This window comes from Triticum urartu, chromosome 1 (genome assembly GCF_003073215.2).
Source record: "Triticum urartu cultivar G1812 chromosome 1, Tu2.1, whole genome shotgun sequence".
NCBI lineage: Eukaryota > Viridiplantae > Streptophyta > Magnoliopsida > Poales > Poaceae > Triticum > Triticum urartu.
Genome location: NC_053022.1, coordinates 582819630 through 582835596, shown reverse-complemented (window position 1 = coordinate 582835596; position 15967 = coordinate 582819630).

Here is a 15967-nt window from a genome sequence, read left to right as displayed (position 1 = left end):
TCATAAGGAAGACAATCAATAAATAAATCATGCTCCGACTTCATCACATAACGGTTCACCATACGTGCATGCTACAGGAATCACAAACTCTAACACAAGTATTTCTCAAATTCACAACTACTCAACTAGCATGACTCTAATATCACCATCTTCATATCTCAAAACAATTATAAAGCATCAAACTTTTCTTAGTATTCAACGCACTCAAAAGAAAGTTTTACAAATCTTGAATACCAAGCATATTATTATTATTAAGCAATTGCCATGATATTTAAGACTCTCAAAATAATCTAAGTGAAGCATGAGAGATCAATAGTTTCTATAAAACAAATCCACCACCGTGCTCTAAAAGATATAAGTGAAGCACTAGAGCAAAACTATATAGCTCAAAAGATATAAGTGAAGCACATAGAGTATTCTATCAAATTCCAATTCATGTATGGCTCTCTCAAAAAGGTGTGTACAGCAATGATGATTGTGGTAAACTAGAAAGCGAAGACTCAAATCATACAAGACGCTCCAAGCAAAACACATATCATGTGGTGAATAAAAATATAGCTCCAAGTAAAGTTACCGATGGAAGTAGACGAAAGAGGGGATGCCTTCCGGGGCATCCCCAAGCTTTGAATTTTTGGTGTCCTTGGATTATCTTGGGGGTGCCATGGGCATCCCCAAGCTTAGGCTTTTGCCACTCCTTGTTCCATAATCCATCAAAAAATTTCACCCAAAACTTGAAAACTTCACAACACAAAACTCAACAGAAATCTCGTGAGCTCCATTAGTGAAAGAAAACAAAAGACCACTTCAAGGTACTGTAGTGAACTCATTCTTTATTTATATTGGTGTTAAACCTGCTTTATTCCAACTTCTCTATGGTTTATAAACTATTTTATTGGCCATAGATTCATCAAAATAAGCAGACAACACACGAAAAATGGAATCTGTCAAAAACATAACGGTCTGTAGTAATATGTAACTAATGCAAACTTCTGGAACTCCAAAAACTCAGCCAAAATAGGACGACCTAGGCAATTTGTTTATTGATCAGCAGCAATTGGAATCACTATTTTGTCACGTTCTGGTGATTTTTAATAATTGTTTTTGTGAACCGAAAGTTTCTGGAAATTACAGCAAGATCAAATAACTATCATCCAAGAAGATCCTATAGGTTTAACTTGGAACAAACACTAATTAAAACATAAAACCACATCTAAATAGAAGGTAGATGGATTATTTATTCCTAAACAGAAGCAAAAAGCAAAAAACTAAAATAAAATTGGGTTGCCTCCCAACAAGCGCTATCGTTTAACGCCCCTAGCTAGGCATAAAAGCAAGGATAGATCTAGGTATTGCCATAATAGTGGTATGGCAAATCATGAAAACTTCTCTCATATTCTCTATGTTCAGCAGCAAGTTTTCTTTGAGGCAAGAAAAAATAATCAAAAGGGCTAAATTTAATGGGACAAAAGTCCCCAAGATCAATCTCGGGAGGTATGTGATCCTCCCTAGGCCCTTTATATTGCACAACCAATTCATCATTAAGAGCATTCTTTTGGCAAAAAGCTACAAGCCTTCGTTCAATAGGAAAACCTAGTCTATTATTCTGAATAGCAAAATCATCATTAAGATCGTAAATTTTATCAACTAGAACATCGGCAGGAACCTTTTTCCTAAGATTTGCATTATAAGCAATATGATCTAAAGATTGTAAACGCATCATGTCTTCTTGATTAAAAAGGATAGCTTCAATGGGAGGATGACTAGCATCTACCCTATAATGCGCAAAGATTTCTTTGGCCTCTTTTATTATAAATCTAAACTCATGAGCCAAAAAGATAGTGGCGGCACGCTTAACAGAAGAATGCTCAATGTTAGAGAATTCTAAGAAAATTCTTTGTATGCAAGGATGCATGTGCATAAATTGCCTTTCAAGTTCAACTATAAGCATGGCAATAGCGTCCGCAAGACTACTAGTTCTATGAAGAATAGAACCGCCCATAGAAGGCAAAGCACCGGCACAAGTAAATAAATCTTGAATAACTCCTTTTCCAATAATATTACCACTACCGACTCGAAAATTTTTGTATGCAAGGTAGGGGGTTCTTCTGCAGGAGCATCAGAATTTTCCATGATATTATTATTATCCATATCGGCAATAATTTCCCCAAATTCAGACATAATGACAAACAAGCGAGAAAAAGGCAAACGGAAAAGAGAGGGCGAATAAAACGGCAAGGGTGAAGTGGGGGGAGAGGAAAACGAGAGGCAAATGGCAAATAATGTAATGCGAGAGATAAGGGATTGTGATGGGTACTTGGTATGTTGACTTTTGCGTAGACTCCCCGGCAACGGCGCCAGAAATCTTCCTGCTACCTCTTGAGCACTGCGTTGGATTTCCTTGAAGAGGAAAGGGTGATGCAGCAGAGTAGAGTAAGTATTTCCCTCAATTTTTAAGAACCAATGTATCAATCCAGTAGGAGGCTACGCGCGAGTCCCTCGTACCTACACAAAACAAATAGCTCCACGCAACCAACGCGATTAGGGGTTGTCAATCCCTTCACGGTCACTTATGAGAGTGAGATCTGATAGAGATGATAGATAATATTTTTGGTATTTTTGGTATAAAGATGCAAAGTAAAATAAAAGGGTAAAGTAAAAAAGCAAAGCAATAATAAAGTGATGGAAGATTGATATGATGAGAATAGACCCGGGGGCCATAGATTTCACTAGTGGCTTCTCTCAAGAGCATAAGTATTCTACGGTGGTAAACGAATTACTGTTGAGCAATTGACAGAATTGAACATAGTTATGAGAATATCTAGGTATGATCATGTATATACGCATCACGTCCGAGACAAGTAGACCGACTCCTGCCTGCATCTACTACTATTACTCCACTCATCGACCGCTATCCAGCATGCATCTAGAGTATTAAGTTCAAGAAAACAGAGTAACGCCTTAAGCAAGATGACATGATGTAGAGGGATAAATTCATGCAATATGATAAAAAAAACCCATCTTGTTATCCTCAATGGCAACAATACAATACGTGCCTTGCTGCCCCTAGTGTGTAACGCCCTCGATGCGGCTATAGCTCCCACGTGTCGAGGCACGACTTAGAGACATAACCGCACTGAAAGCAATGTCGCAAGTTAGGCAATCATCACAACATCCCATGTAATATAGATAATAAAAGGGGAGATACATAGTTGGCTTACACTCACCACGTCAATCAAAGTACATAAATAACATACATCATCCAAACACTCATGGCCCAACTACGGCGCCAAAATAGAAGAAAACCCAACATGCGACACGGTCCCAATCACCCCCAACTGGGCACCACTACTGATCATCAGGAAAGGACACATAGTAACGTTGAGAGTCCTCGTTGAACTCCCACTTGAGCTCGTACGTGTCACCTAGAGCGGAATCACCTGGACCTGCATCTGGTGTAATAGTAATCTGTGAGCCACAGGGACTCAGCAATCTCGCACCCTCGCAATCAAGACTATTTAAGCTTATAGGAAGGGTAAGGCAAATATATGTGGAGCTGCAGCAAGCGACTAGCATATATGGTGGCTATCTTATTCGCAAAAGAGAGCGAGAAGAGGAGGCAAGGCGCGAGCGAGAAACTAGAGCAACCTGCGCAAACATTACTCCAACACCGTGTCCACTTCCCGGACTCCGCCGAGAAGAGGCCATCACGGAAACACACACGGTTGATTCATTTTAATTAAAATTAAGGTTCAAGTTATCTACAACCGGACATTAACAAATTCCTATCTGCCCATAACCGCGGGCACGGCTTTCGAAAGTTCAATCCCTGCAAGGGAGTCCCAACTTAGCCCATGACAAGCTCTCACGGTCAACGAAGGAATAGACCTCCTCCCAAGACGTTCCGATCAGACTCGGTATCTCGGTTCTTCAAGACATTTCGACAGGTCAAAACTAATCCAGAACACCGCCCGAATGTGCCGACAAATCCCGATAGGAGCTGCACATATCTCGTTCTCAGGGCACACTCAGATAGGTCAAGCTATGAGTAAAACCAACCCTCGAGTTTCCCCGAGGTGGCCCCGCAGGCTGCCTGGTTCGGACCAACACTCAGAGGAGCACTGGCCCGGGGGGGGGGGCTAAAATAAGATGACCCTCGGGCTCCGGAAACCCAAGGGAAAAGAGGCTAGGTGGCAAATGGTAAAACCAAGGTTGGGCATTGCTGGAAAAGCTTTAATCAAGGCGAACTATCAAGGAGTTCCCATTATAACCCAACCGCGTAAGGAACGCAAAAATCCGGGAACATAACACCGATATGACGGAAACTAGGGCGGCAAGAGTGGAACAAAACACTAGGAGAGAGGCCGAGCCTTCCACCCTTTACCAAGTATATAGATGCATTAAGATAACATAGCAATATAATGATATCCCAACAAGTAAATAAATGTTCCAACAAGGAACGACCTTCAATCTTCACCTGCAACTAGCAACGCTATAAGAGGGGCTGAGCAAAGCGGTAACATAGCCAATCAACGGTTTGCTAGGACATGGTGGGTTAGAGGTTTGACATGGAAATTTGGGAGGCTGACAAGCAAAAGTTAGGCATCGTAGCATTGGCATAGCAAAAGAGCGAGCAAAATAGCATAGCAAAGATAGTAGTGATTTCGAGGGTATGATCATCTTGCCTACAAAGCTGTCAGAGTTGACTGGATCCTCAAAAGCAAACTCAACGGGCTCCTCGTTAGCGAACTCGTCTCCCGGCTCTACCCAAACAAGACAAACAAGCAACAAGGACACAATCAACCACGTGCAAGCTCAAAAAATAAGATGCAATGATGGTATGCTATGCGGGATGCGATGTGGGATGCAAAATGCAAGATATGACAGGAAATTCATGAACCTGGCCTCAACTTGGAAAACCAAGTGTGCCACTGGAAAGATGAGATGAAATCGCTTGAAAACGATATAAAGATCATCGGAATCGGAGTTACGGTTTGGAAATGGCAAGCGATTCAAAATTGGCACCGGTCTGCGATTTACAGCAAGTAGGCCTCTAAATGCAACGAAATGAACATGCTACAGCACTCAAACATGGCATCAAAATACATGGCAGGGAAGCATTCAAGATTCTTAACAAAAGACTAGCACTGAGCCACGGCCAATTCATCCATTAACAGGTTCAAACAAGCATGGCAAAAACGCAAATGGTAAACAGATCTCAGACTTAGTGAAATTAACACTTGTCTGAAATTCAGATCATATAGCCCTCTTCGGAGCAACAAAACAACATGCTACAGGACCTGATTATGACAAATAAGAACGTGGCATGGAGCTACTCAACAAGCTTCACAAAAGTCGCTTAGTGACCTCGAGCCAAAATGGATCACAAAATATACTAACAAGCACACGAACATAGCAAAAACATAATCAGTTTTCAGACTTAGTGAAAACTGACACATGCTGAAACATAACTCACGAAGGCATGTTAACGAGCTCGATGCACTCACTACGGTGCAAGTCATGGCAAGGCAAGCATACATCCATTAATAAGGCACAAAATGCAAGCTAGACATGGCAAGAAAAATGGCATAGCATGCACGGATCAACTAAAACATCACCGGCAAAATTGCAAACGAGTTGACAATCTGCCCAGATTCACAACGAAGCAAAAGTAGAGCTCGATTGACTCAAGCTAGGTGATCCATAATTGCAAACAAAGACATGGATGGATAGAACACTACAATATTAACAAAACTCCTTTACTGATTATCCTCAAAAGAGGCACGGATCACTAGGAAACATCATGAACATATGGCATCATGAACTAAACAATCCCGGGACTTAGTGAAAATACTAAGTCCCTGAAAACAGATTTACCGGGTGCCTCACTTTGCAAGCTTGCACTAGTCACCACACACATCACAAAAATGCATGGGTTGCACCTCTGGAAAGATGACAAAATCCTTAACAAAACGTATGTAGAACTCATGGGCATATCATGCACACCATAATCATGGCAAAAATGACAAATGTCTAAGATGAAGTAGCAGATCTGACAATTAACTCACAAAGCCCTCTTCTAACAGCATTTCGGGCATCAAGATGAGCTCAAATGAAAATGATTCAATGGAATGAAATGATGTACTCTCTGAGACGAACATTTTGATATGCTATATTCCCAAAAGGGAGCTACGGATGCGGAGATATAGCATGATGAAGATTGCATAAAAATTAGGGTTCGGAGGGAAAAAGTCAACCGGATCTAGATCCAGATCGGGATCTGGACACTGTAGCAGGTACTGTTCACCAGAGCGCGAAAATCGAGGTTCGTCGGCCGGAGATGAGGGTCGCCGGAGATGGAGGTCTCCGAGGGGAGGAGAGGCCGGGGCGGCGCCGGCGTTGATCTGGCGACGGCGGGCGGTGCGGTGAGGCGGCGAGGAAGCCGGGGCGGCGCCGGCGAGCGCTGGCGTGGGGGCGATGTTGGAAATATGCCCTAGAGGCAATAATAAAAGCATTATTATTATATTTCCTTGTTCATGATAATTGTCTTTATTCATGCTATAATTGTGTTATCCGGAAATCGTAATACATGTGTGAATAATAGACACCAACATGTCCCTAGTAAGCCTCTGGTTGACTAGCTCGTTGATCAACAGATAGTCATGGTTTCCTGACTATGGACATTGGATGTCATTGATAACGACATCACATCATTAGGAGAATGATGTGATGGACAAGACGCAATCCTAAACATAGCATAAGATCGTATAGTTCGTTTGCTAGAGTTTTTCCAATGTCAAGTATCCTTTCCTTAGACCATGAGATCGTGTAACTCCCGGATACCGTAGGAGTGCTTTGGGTGTACCAAACGTCACAACGTAACTGGGTGACTATAAAGGTAGACTACGGGTATCTCCGAAAGTGTCTGTTGGGTTGACACGGATCAAGACTGGGATTTGTCACTCCGTATGACGGAGAGGTATCACTGGGCCCACTCGGTAATGCATCATCATTATGAGCTCAAAGTGACCAAGTGTCTGGTCACGGGATCATGCATCACGGTACGAGTAAAGTGACTTGCCGGTAACGAGATTGAACGAGGTATTGGGATACCGACGATCGAATCTCGGGCAAGTAACATATCGATTGATAAAGGGAATTGCATACGGGGTTGCTTGAATCCTCGACATCGTGGTTCATCCGATGAGATCATCGAGGAGCATGTGGGAGCCAACATGGGTATCCAGATCCCGCTGTTGGTTATTGACCGGAGAGTCGTCTCGGTCATGTCTACATGTCTCCCGAACCCGTAGGGTCTACACACTTAAGGTTCGGTGACGCTAGGGTTGTAGGGATATGTATATGCAGTAACCCGAATGTTGTTCGGAGTCCCGGATGAGATCCCGGACGTCACGAGGAGTTCCGGAATGGTCTGGAGGTAAAGAATTATATATAGGAAGTGCTATTTCGGCCATCGGGACAAGTTTCGGGGTCACCGGTATTGTACCGGGACCACCGGAAGGGTCCCGGGGGTCCACCGGGTGGGGCCACCTGCCCCGGTGGGCCACATGGGCTGTAGGGGGTGCGCCTTGGCCTACATGGGCCAAGGGCACCAGCCCCAAGAGGCCCATGTGCCTAGGGTTCAAGAAGGGAAGAGTCCCACAAGGGGAAGGCACCCCCTAGGTGCCTTGGGGGGGAGGGAATCCTCCCTTGGCCGCCGCCCCCCAAGGAGATTGGATCTCCTAGGGCCGGCGCCCCCCCCCTTCTTGGCTCCCTATATATAGTGAGGGAAGGAGGGCCTCTCATACCACGCCTTTTGTGCCTCCCTCTCCCTCTCCAACACCTCCTCCTCCTCCATAGAGCTTAGCGAAGCCCTGCCGGAGTACTGCAGCTCCATCACCACCACGCTGTCGTGCTGCTGCTGGAGCCATCTTCCTCAACCTCTCCTCTCCCCTTGCTGGATCAAGAAGGAGGAGACGTTACGCTGACCGTACGTGTGTTGAACGCGGAGGTGCCGTCTGTTCGGCGCTAGGATCTCCGGTGATTTGGATCACGTCATGTACGACTACCTCATCCCCGTTCTTTGAACGCTTCCGCTCGCGATCTACAAAGGTATGTAGATGCATCCGATCACTCCTTGCTAGATGAACTCATAGATGGATCTTGGTGAAACCGTAGGAAATTTTTTTGTTTTCTGCAACGTTCCCCAACAGTGGCATCATGAGCTAGGTCTATGCGTAGTTCTTCTTGCGCGAGTAGAACACAATTTGTTGTGGGCGTAGATGTTGTCAACTTTCTTGCCGCTACTAGTCTTATCTTGCTTCAACGGTATTGTGGGATGAAGCGGCCCGGACCAACCTTACACGTACGCTTACGTGAGACCGGTTCCACCGAGTAACATGCACTAGTTGCATAAGGTGGCTGGCGGGTGTCTGTCTCTCCCACTTTAGTTGGAGCGGATTCGATGAAAAGGGTCCTTATGAAGGGTAAATAGAAGTTGACAAATCACGTTGTGGCTTTCACGTAGGTAAGAAAACGTTCTTGCTAGAACCCTATTTCAGCCACGTAAAACTTGCAACAACAATTAGAGGACGTCTAACTTGTTTTTGCAGCAAGTGCTTTGTGATATGATATGGCCAAAGTTGTGATGAATGATGAACGATATATATGTGATGTATGAGATGTTCATGTCATTGTAATAGGAATCACGACTTGCATGTCGATGAGTATGACAACCGGCAGGAGCCATAGGAGTTGTATTTATTTTTTGTATGACCTGCGTGTCATTGAGAAACGCCATGTAAATTACTTTACTTTTTTGCTAAACGTGTTAGCCATAGTAGTAGAAGTAATTGTTGGCGAGCAACTTCATGGAGACACGATGATGGAGATCATGATGATGGAGATCATGGTGTCATGCCGGTGACAAGATGATCATGGAGCCCCAAGATGGAGATCAAAGGAGCTATGTGATATTGGCCATATCATGTCACTATTATTATTTGATTGCATGTGATGTTTATCATGTTTTTGCATCTTGTTTACTTAGAACGACGGTAGTAAATAAGATGATCCCTCATAATAATTTCAAGAAAGTGTTCCCCCTAACTGTGCACTGTAGCGACAGTTCGTTGTATCGAAGCGCCACGTGATGATCGGGTGTGATAGATTCCAACGTTCACATACAACGGGTGTAAGACAGATTTACACATGCAAACACTTAGGTTGACTTGACGAGCCTAGCATGTACAGACATGGCCTCAGGACACAGAAGACCGAAAGGTCGAGCATGAGTCGTATAGAAGATACGATCAACATGAAGATGTTCACCGATGTTGACTGGTCCGTCTCACGTGATGATCGGACACGGCCTAGTTGACTCGGATCATGTTATACTTAGATGACTAGAAGAGGGATCTCTATCTAAGTGGGAGTTCATTGAATAATTTGATTAGATGAACTTAATTATCATGAACTTAGTCTAAAATATTTACAATATGTCTTGTAGATCAAATGGCCAACGTAGTCCTCAACTTCAACGCGTTCCTAGAGAAAACCAAGCTGAAAGACGATGGCAGCAACTACACGGACTGGGTCCGGAACCTGAGGATCATCCTCATAGCTACCAAGAAAGATTATGTCCTACAAGCACCGCTGGGTGACGCACCTGTTCTCCCTGCAGAACAAGACGTTATGAACGCTTGGCAGGCACGTAACGATGACTACTCCCTCGTTCAGTGCGGCATGCTTTACAGCTTAGAGCCGGGGATCCAAAAGCGTTTTGAGAGACACGGAGCATATGAGATGTTCGAAGAGCTGAAAATGGTTTTCCAAGCTCATGCCCGGGTCGAGAGATATGAAGTCTCCGACAAATTCTTCAGCTGTAACATGGAGGAAAATAGTTCTGTCAGTGAGCACATACTCACTATGTCTGGGTTACATAACCGCTTGACTCAGCTGGGAGTTAATCTCCCGGATGACGCGGTCATTGACAGAATCCTCCAGTCGCTTCCACCAAGATACAAGAGCTTTGTGATGAACTTCAATATGCCGGGGATGGAAAAGACCATTCCTGAAGTATTTGCTATGCTGAAATCAGCAGAGGTAGAAGTCAAGAAGGAACATCAAGTGTGTTGGAAATATGCCCTAGAGGCAATAATAAATTGATTATTATTATATTTCCTTGTTCATGATAATCGTTTATTATCCATGCTAGAATTGTATTGATAGGAATCTCATATACATGTGTGGATACATAGACAACACAATGTCCCTAGTAAGCCTCTAGTTGACTAGCTCGTTAATCAATAGATGGTTACGGTTTCCTGACCATGGACATTGGATGTCGTTGATAACGGGATCACATCATTAGGAGAATGATGTGATGGACAAGACCCAATCCTAAGCATAGCACTAGATCATGTAGTTCGTATGCTAAAGCTTTTCTAATGTCAAGTATCATTTCCTTAGACCATGAGATTGTGCAACTCCCGGATACCGTAGGAGTGCTTTGGGCGTGCCAAACATCACAACGTAACTGGGTGACTATAAAGGTGCACTACGGGTATCTCCGAAAGTGTCTGTTGGGTTGGCACGAATCGAGACTGGGATTTGTCACTCCGTGTGACGGAGAGGTATCTCTGGGCCCACTCGGTAGGACATCATCATAATGTGCACAATATGATCAAGGAGTTGATCACGGGATGATGTGTTACGGAACGAGTAAAGAGACTTGCCGGTAACAAGATTGAACAAGGTATCGGGATACCGACGATCGAATCTCGGGCAAGTATCGTATCGATAGACAAAGGGAATTGTATGCGGGATTGATTGAATCCTCGACATCGTGGTTCATCCGATGAGATCATCGTGGAACATGTGGGATCCAACCTGGGTATCCAGATCCCGCTGTTGGTTATTGACCGGAGAACGTCTCGGTCATGTCTGCATGTCTCCCGAACCCGTAGGGTCTACACACTTAAGGTTCGATGACGCTAGGGTTATAAAGGAAGTTTGTATGTGGTTACCGAATGTTGTTCGGAGTCCCGGATGAGATCCCGGACGTCACGAGGAGTTCCGGAATGGTCCGGAGATAAAGATTTATATATGGGAAGTCCTGTTTTGGTCACCGGAAAAGTTTCGGGGTTTATCGGTAACGTACCGGGACCACCGGGAGGGTCCCGGGGGTCCACCAAGTGGGGCCACCAGCCCCGGAGGGCTTCATGGGCCAAGTGTGGAAGGGGACCAGCCCCAGGTGGGCTGGTGCGCCCCCCCACAAGGGCCCAAGGCGCAAGGGAGAGGAGAAGGGGGCAAACCCTAGGGCAGATGGGCCCTAAGGCCCATCCTGGTGCGCCTCCCTCTCCCCCTCCCCCTTGGCCGCCTCCCTTAGATGGGATCTAGGCTGGCCGCCACCCCTAGGGGTGGAAACCCTAAAGGGGGCGCAGCCCCTCCCCTTCCCCTATATATAGTTGAGGTTTGGGCTGCTCATAACACGCGAGTTCCTCTCCTCTATATGGTGCAGCCCTACCTCTCTTTCTCCTCATATCCCGTGGTGCTTGGCGAAGCCCTGCAGGATTGCCACGCTCCTCCACCACCACCACGCCGTTGTGCTGCTGCTGGATGGAGTCTTCCTCAACCTCTCCCTCTCTCCTTGCTGGATCAAGGCATGGGAGACATCGTCGGGCTGTACGTGTGTTGAACGCGGAGGTGCCATCCGTTCGGCACTAGGATCATCGGTGATTTGGATCACGACGAGTACGACTCCATCAACCCCGTTCTCTTGAACGCTTCCGCTTAGTGATCTAAAAGGGTATGTAGATGCACTCTCCTTCCCCTCGTTGCTGGTCTCTCCATAGATAGATCTTGGTGACACGTAGGAAAATTTTGAATTTCTGCTACGTTCCCCAACAGTGGCATCATGAGCTAGGTCTATTGCGTAGATTCTATGCACGAGTAGAACACACAGTAGTTGTGGGCGTTGATTTTGTTCAATATGCTTACCGTTACTAGTCCAATCTTGATTCGGCGGCATTGTGGGATGAAGCGGCCCGGACCAACCTTACACGTACGCTTACGTGAGACCGGTTCCATCGACTAACATGCACTAGTTGCATAAGGTGGCTGGCGGGTGTCTGTCTCTCCCACTTTAGTCGGATCGGATTCAATGAAAAGGGTCCTTATGAAGGGTAAATAGCAATTGGCATATCACGTTGTGGTCTTTGCGTAGGTAAGAAACGTTCTTGCTAGAAACCCATAGTAGCCACGTAAAACATGCAAACAACAATTAGAGGACGTCTAACTTGTTTTTGCAGGGTATGCTATGTGATGTGATATGGCCAAAGGATGTGATGAATGATATATGTGATGTATGAGATGATCATGTTCTTGTAATAGGAATCACGACTTGCATGTCGATGAGTATGACAACCGGCAGGAGCCATAGGAGTTGTCTTTATTTATTTATGACCTGCGTGTCAACATAAACGTCATGTAATTACTTTACTTTATTGCTAACCGTTAGCCATAGTAGTAGAAGTAATAGTTGGCGAGACAACTTCATGAAGACATGATGATGGAGATCATGATGATGGAGATCATGGTGTCATGCCGGTGATGATGATGATCATGGAGCCCCAAAGATGGAGATCAAGAGGAGCAAAGTGATGATGGCCATATCATGTCACTATTTGATTGCATGTGATGTTTATCATGTTTTTGCATCTTGTTTACTTAGAACGACGGTAGTAAATAAGATGATCCCTCATAATAATTTCAAGAAAGTGTTCCCCCTAACTGTGCACCGTTGCGACAGTTCGTTGTTTCGAAGCACCACGTGATGATCGGGTGTGATAGATTCTAACGTTCACATACAACGGGTGTAAGACAGATTTACACACGCGAAACACTTAGGTTGACTTGAAGAGCCTAGAATGTACATACATGGCCTCGGAACACAAGAGACCGAAAGGTCGAGCATGAGTCGTATGGTAGATACGATCAACATGAAGATGTTCATCGATGATGACTAGTCCGTCTCACGTGATGATCGGACACGGCCTAGTTGACTCGGATCATGTGATCACTTAGATGACTAGAGGGATGTATATCTGAGTGGGAGTTCATAAGATGAACTTAATTATCCTGAACATAGTCAAAAGGTCTTCGCAAATTATGTCGTAGCTCGCGCTTTAGTTCTACTGTTTAGATATGTTCCTAGAGAAAAATTAGTTGAAAGTTGATAGTAGCAATTATGCGGACTAGGTCCGTAAACTGAGGATTGTCCTCATTGCTTCTTAGAAGGCTTATGTCCTTAATGCACCGCTCAGTGTGCTGAACCTCGAACGTTGTCTGTGGATGTTGCGAACATCTGACATACACGTTTTGATAACTATGAGATAGTTCAGTTAAACGGTTTAGAGTTGAGGCACCGAAGACGGTTTTGAAACGTCACGAAACATATGAGATGTTTCGAGGGCTGAAATTGGAATTTCAGGCTCATGCCCACGTCAAGAGGTATAAGACCTCCGACGATTCTCTTAGCCTACAAACTAAAGAGAAAAGCTCAATTGTTGAGCTTGTGCCCAGATTGTCTGAGTACAACAATCATTTGAATCGAGTGGGAGTTGATCTTCCAGATAAGATAGTGATGTTTCTCCGAAGTCATTACCACCAAGCTGCTAGAGCTTCGTGATGAACTATAATATATCAGGGACATATATGATGATCCTTGAGATATTCGCGATGTTTGACACCAAAGTAGAAATCAAGAAGGAGCATCAATTGTTGATGGTTGGTGAAACCACTAGTTTGAAGAAGGGCAAGGGCAAGAAGGGATACTTCATGAAACGGCAATTCAGCTGCTGCTCTAGTGAAGAGACCCAAGGTTGAACCCAAACCCGAGACTAAGTGCTTCTGTAATAAGGGGAACAGCTACTGGAGCAGAATTACCCTAGATACTTGGTAGATTAGAAGGCTGGCAAGGTCGATAGAAGTATATTGGATATACATTGTGTTGATGTGTACTTTACTAGTACTCCTAGTAGCACCAGGGTATTAGATACCGGTTCGGTTGCTAAGTGTTAGTAACTCGAAATAAAAGCTACGGAATAAACGGAGACTAGCTAAAGGTGAGCTGACGATATGTGTTGGAAGTGTTTCCAATGTTGATATGATCAAGCATCGCACGCTCCCTCTACCATCGAGATTGGTGTTAAACCTAAATAATTGTTATTTGGTGTTTGCGTTGAGCATAGACATGATTGGATTATGTCTATCGCAATACGGTTATTCATTTAAGGAGAATAATGGTTACTCTGTTTATTTGAATAATACCTTCAATAGTCTTGCACCTAAAATGAATGGTTTATTGAATCTCGATCGTAGTGATACACATGTTCATGCCAAAAGATATAAGATAGTAATGATAGTACCACCTACTTGTGGCACTGCCACTTAAGTCATATCGGTATAAAATGCATGAAGAAGCTCCATGTTGATGGATCTTTGGACTCACTCATTTTTGAAAAGTTTGAGACATGCGAACCATGTCTATTGGTGTATATGCATAAAGAAACTCCATGCAAATGGACCATTTGGACTCACTTGATTTTGAATCACTTGAGACATGCAAATCATACCACATGGGCAAGATGACTGAAAGCCTCGGTTTCAGTAAAATGGAACCAGAAAGCAACTTGCTGGAAGTAATACATTTTGATGTGTGTAGTCCAATGAGTGCTGAGGCGTGTAGTGGATATCGTTATGTTCTTACTTCACAGATGATTTGAGTAGATGTTGAGTATATTTACTTGATGAATCACGAGTCTGAATTATTGAAAGGTTCAAGTAATTTCAGGGTGAAGTTGAAAGATCGTCGTGACAAGAGGATAAAGTATCTATGATATGATCATAGAGATGAATATCTGAATTACGAGTTTGGCACAGAATTAAGACATTGTGGAAATTGTTTCACAACTAATACAGCCTGGAACACCATAGTGTGATGGTGTGTCCGAACATCATAACTGCACCCTATTGGATATAATGCATACCATGATGTCTCTTATCGAATTACCACAATAATTTATGGGTTAGGCATTAGAGACAACCACATTCACTTTAAATAGGGCACCACGTAATTCCGATGAGATGACACCATATGAACTATGGTTTAGAGAAACCTAAGCTGTCATTTCTTAAAAGTTTGGGGCTGCGAACGCTTATGTGAAAAGTTTCAGGCTGATAAGCTCGAACCCAAAGCGGATAAATGCATCTTCATAGGACACCCAAAACAGTTGGGTATACCTCCTGTCTCAGATCCGAAAGCAATAAGGGATTGTTTCTAGAATCGGGTCCTTTCTCGAGGAAAAGTTTCTCTCGAAAGAATTGAGTGGGAGGATGGTGGAGACTTGATGAGGTTATTGAACCGTCTCTTCAACTAGTGTGTGGCAGGGCACAGGGTTGTTCCTGTGGCACCTACACCAATTGAAGTGGAAGCTTATGATAGTGATCATGAAACTTCAGATCAAGTCACTACCAAACCTCGTGGGATGACAAGGATGCGTACTACTTCAGAGTGGTACGTAATCCTGTCTTGGAAGTCATGTTGCTAGACAACAATGAACCTATGAGCTATGGAGAAGCGATGGTGGGCTTGGATTCCAAAATGGCTCGAGGCCATATAATCCGAGAGAGGATCCATATATGAAAACAAAGTGTAGACTTTGGAAGAACTACTTGATGGTCGTAAGGCTGTTAGGTACATATGGATTTTAAAAGGAAGACGGACAATGATGGTAAGTATCACCATTAAGAAAGCTCGACTTGTCGTTAAGATGTTTTCCGACAAGTTCAAGGAGTTGACTACGATGAGACTTTCTCACTCGTAGCGATGCTAAGAGTTTGTTGGAATTATATTAGCGATTACTGCATTATTTATGAAATCTTGCAGATAGGATGTCAAAACATTGTT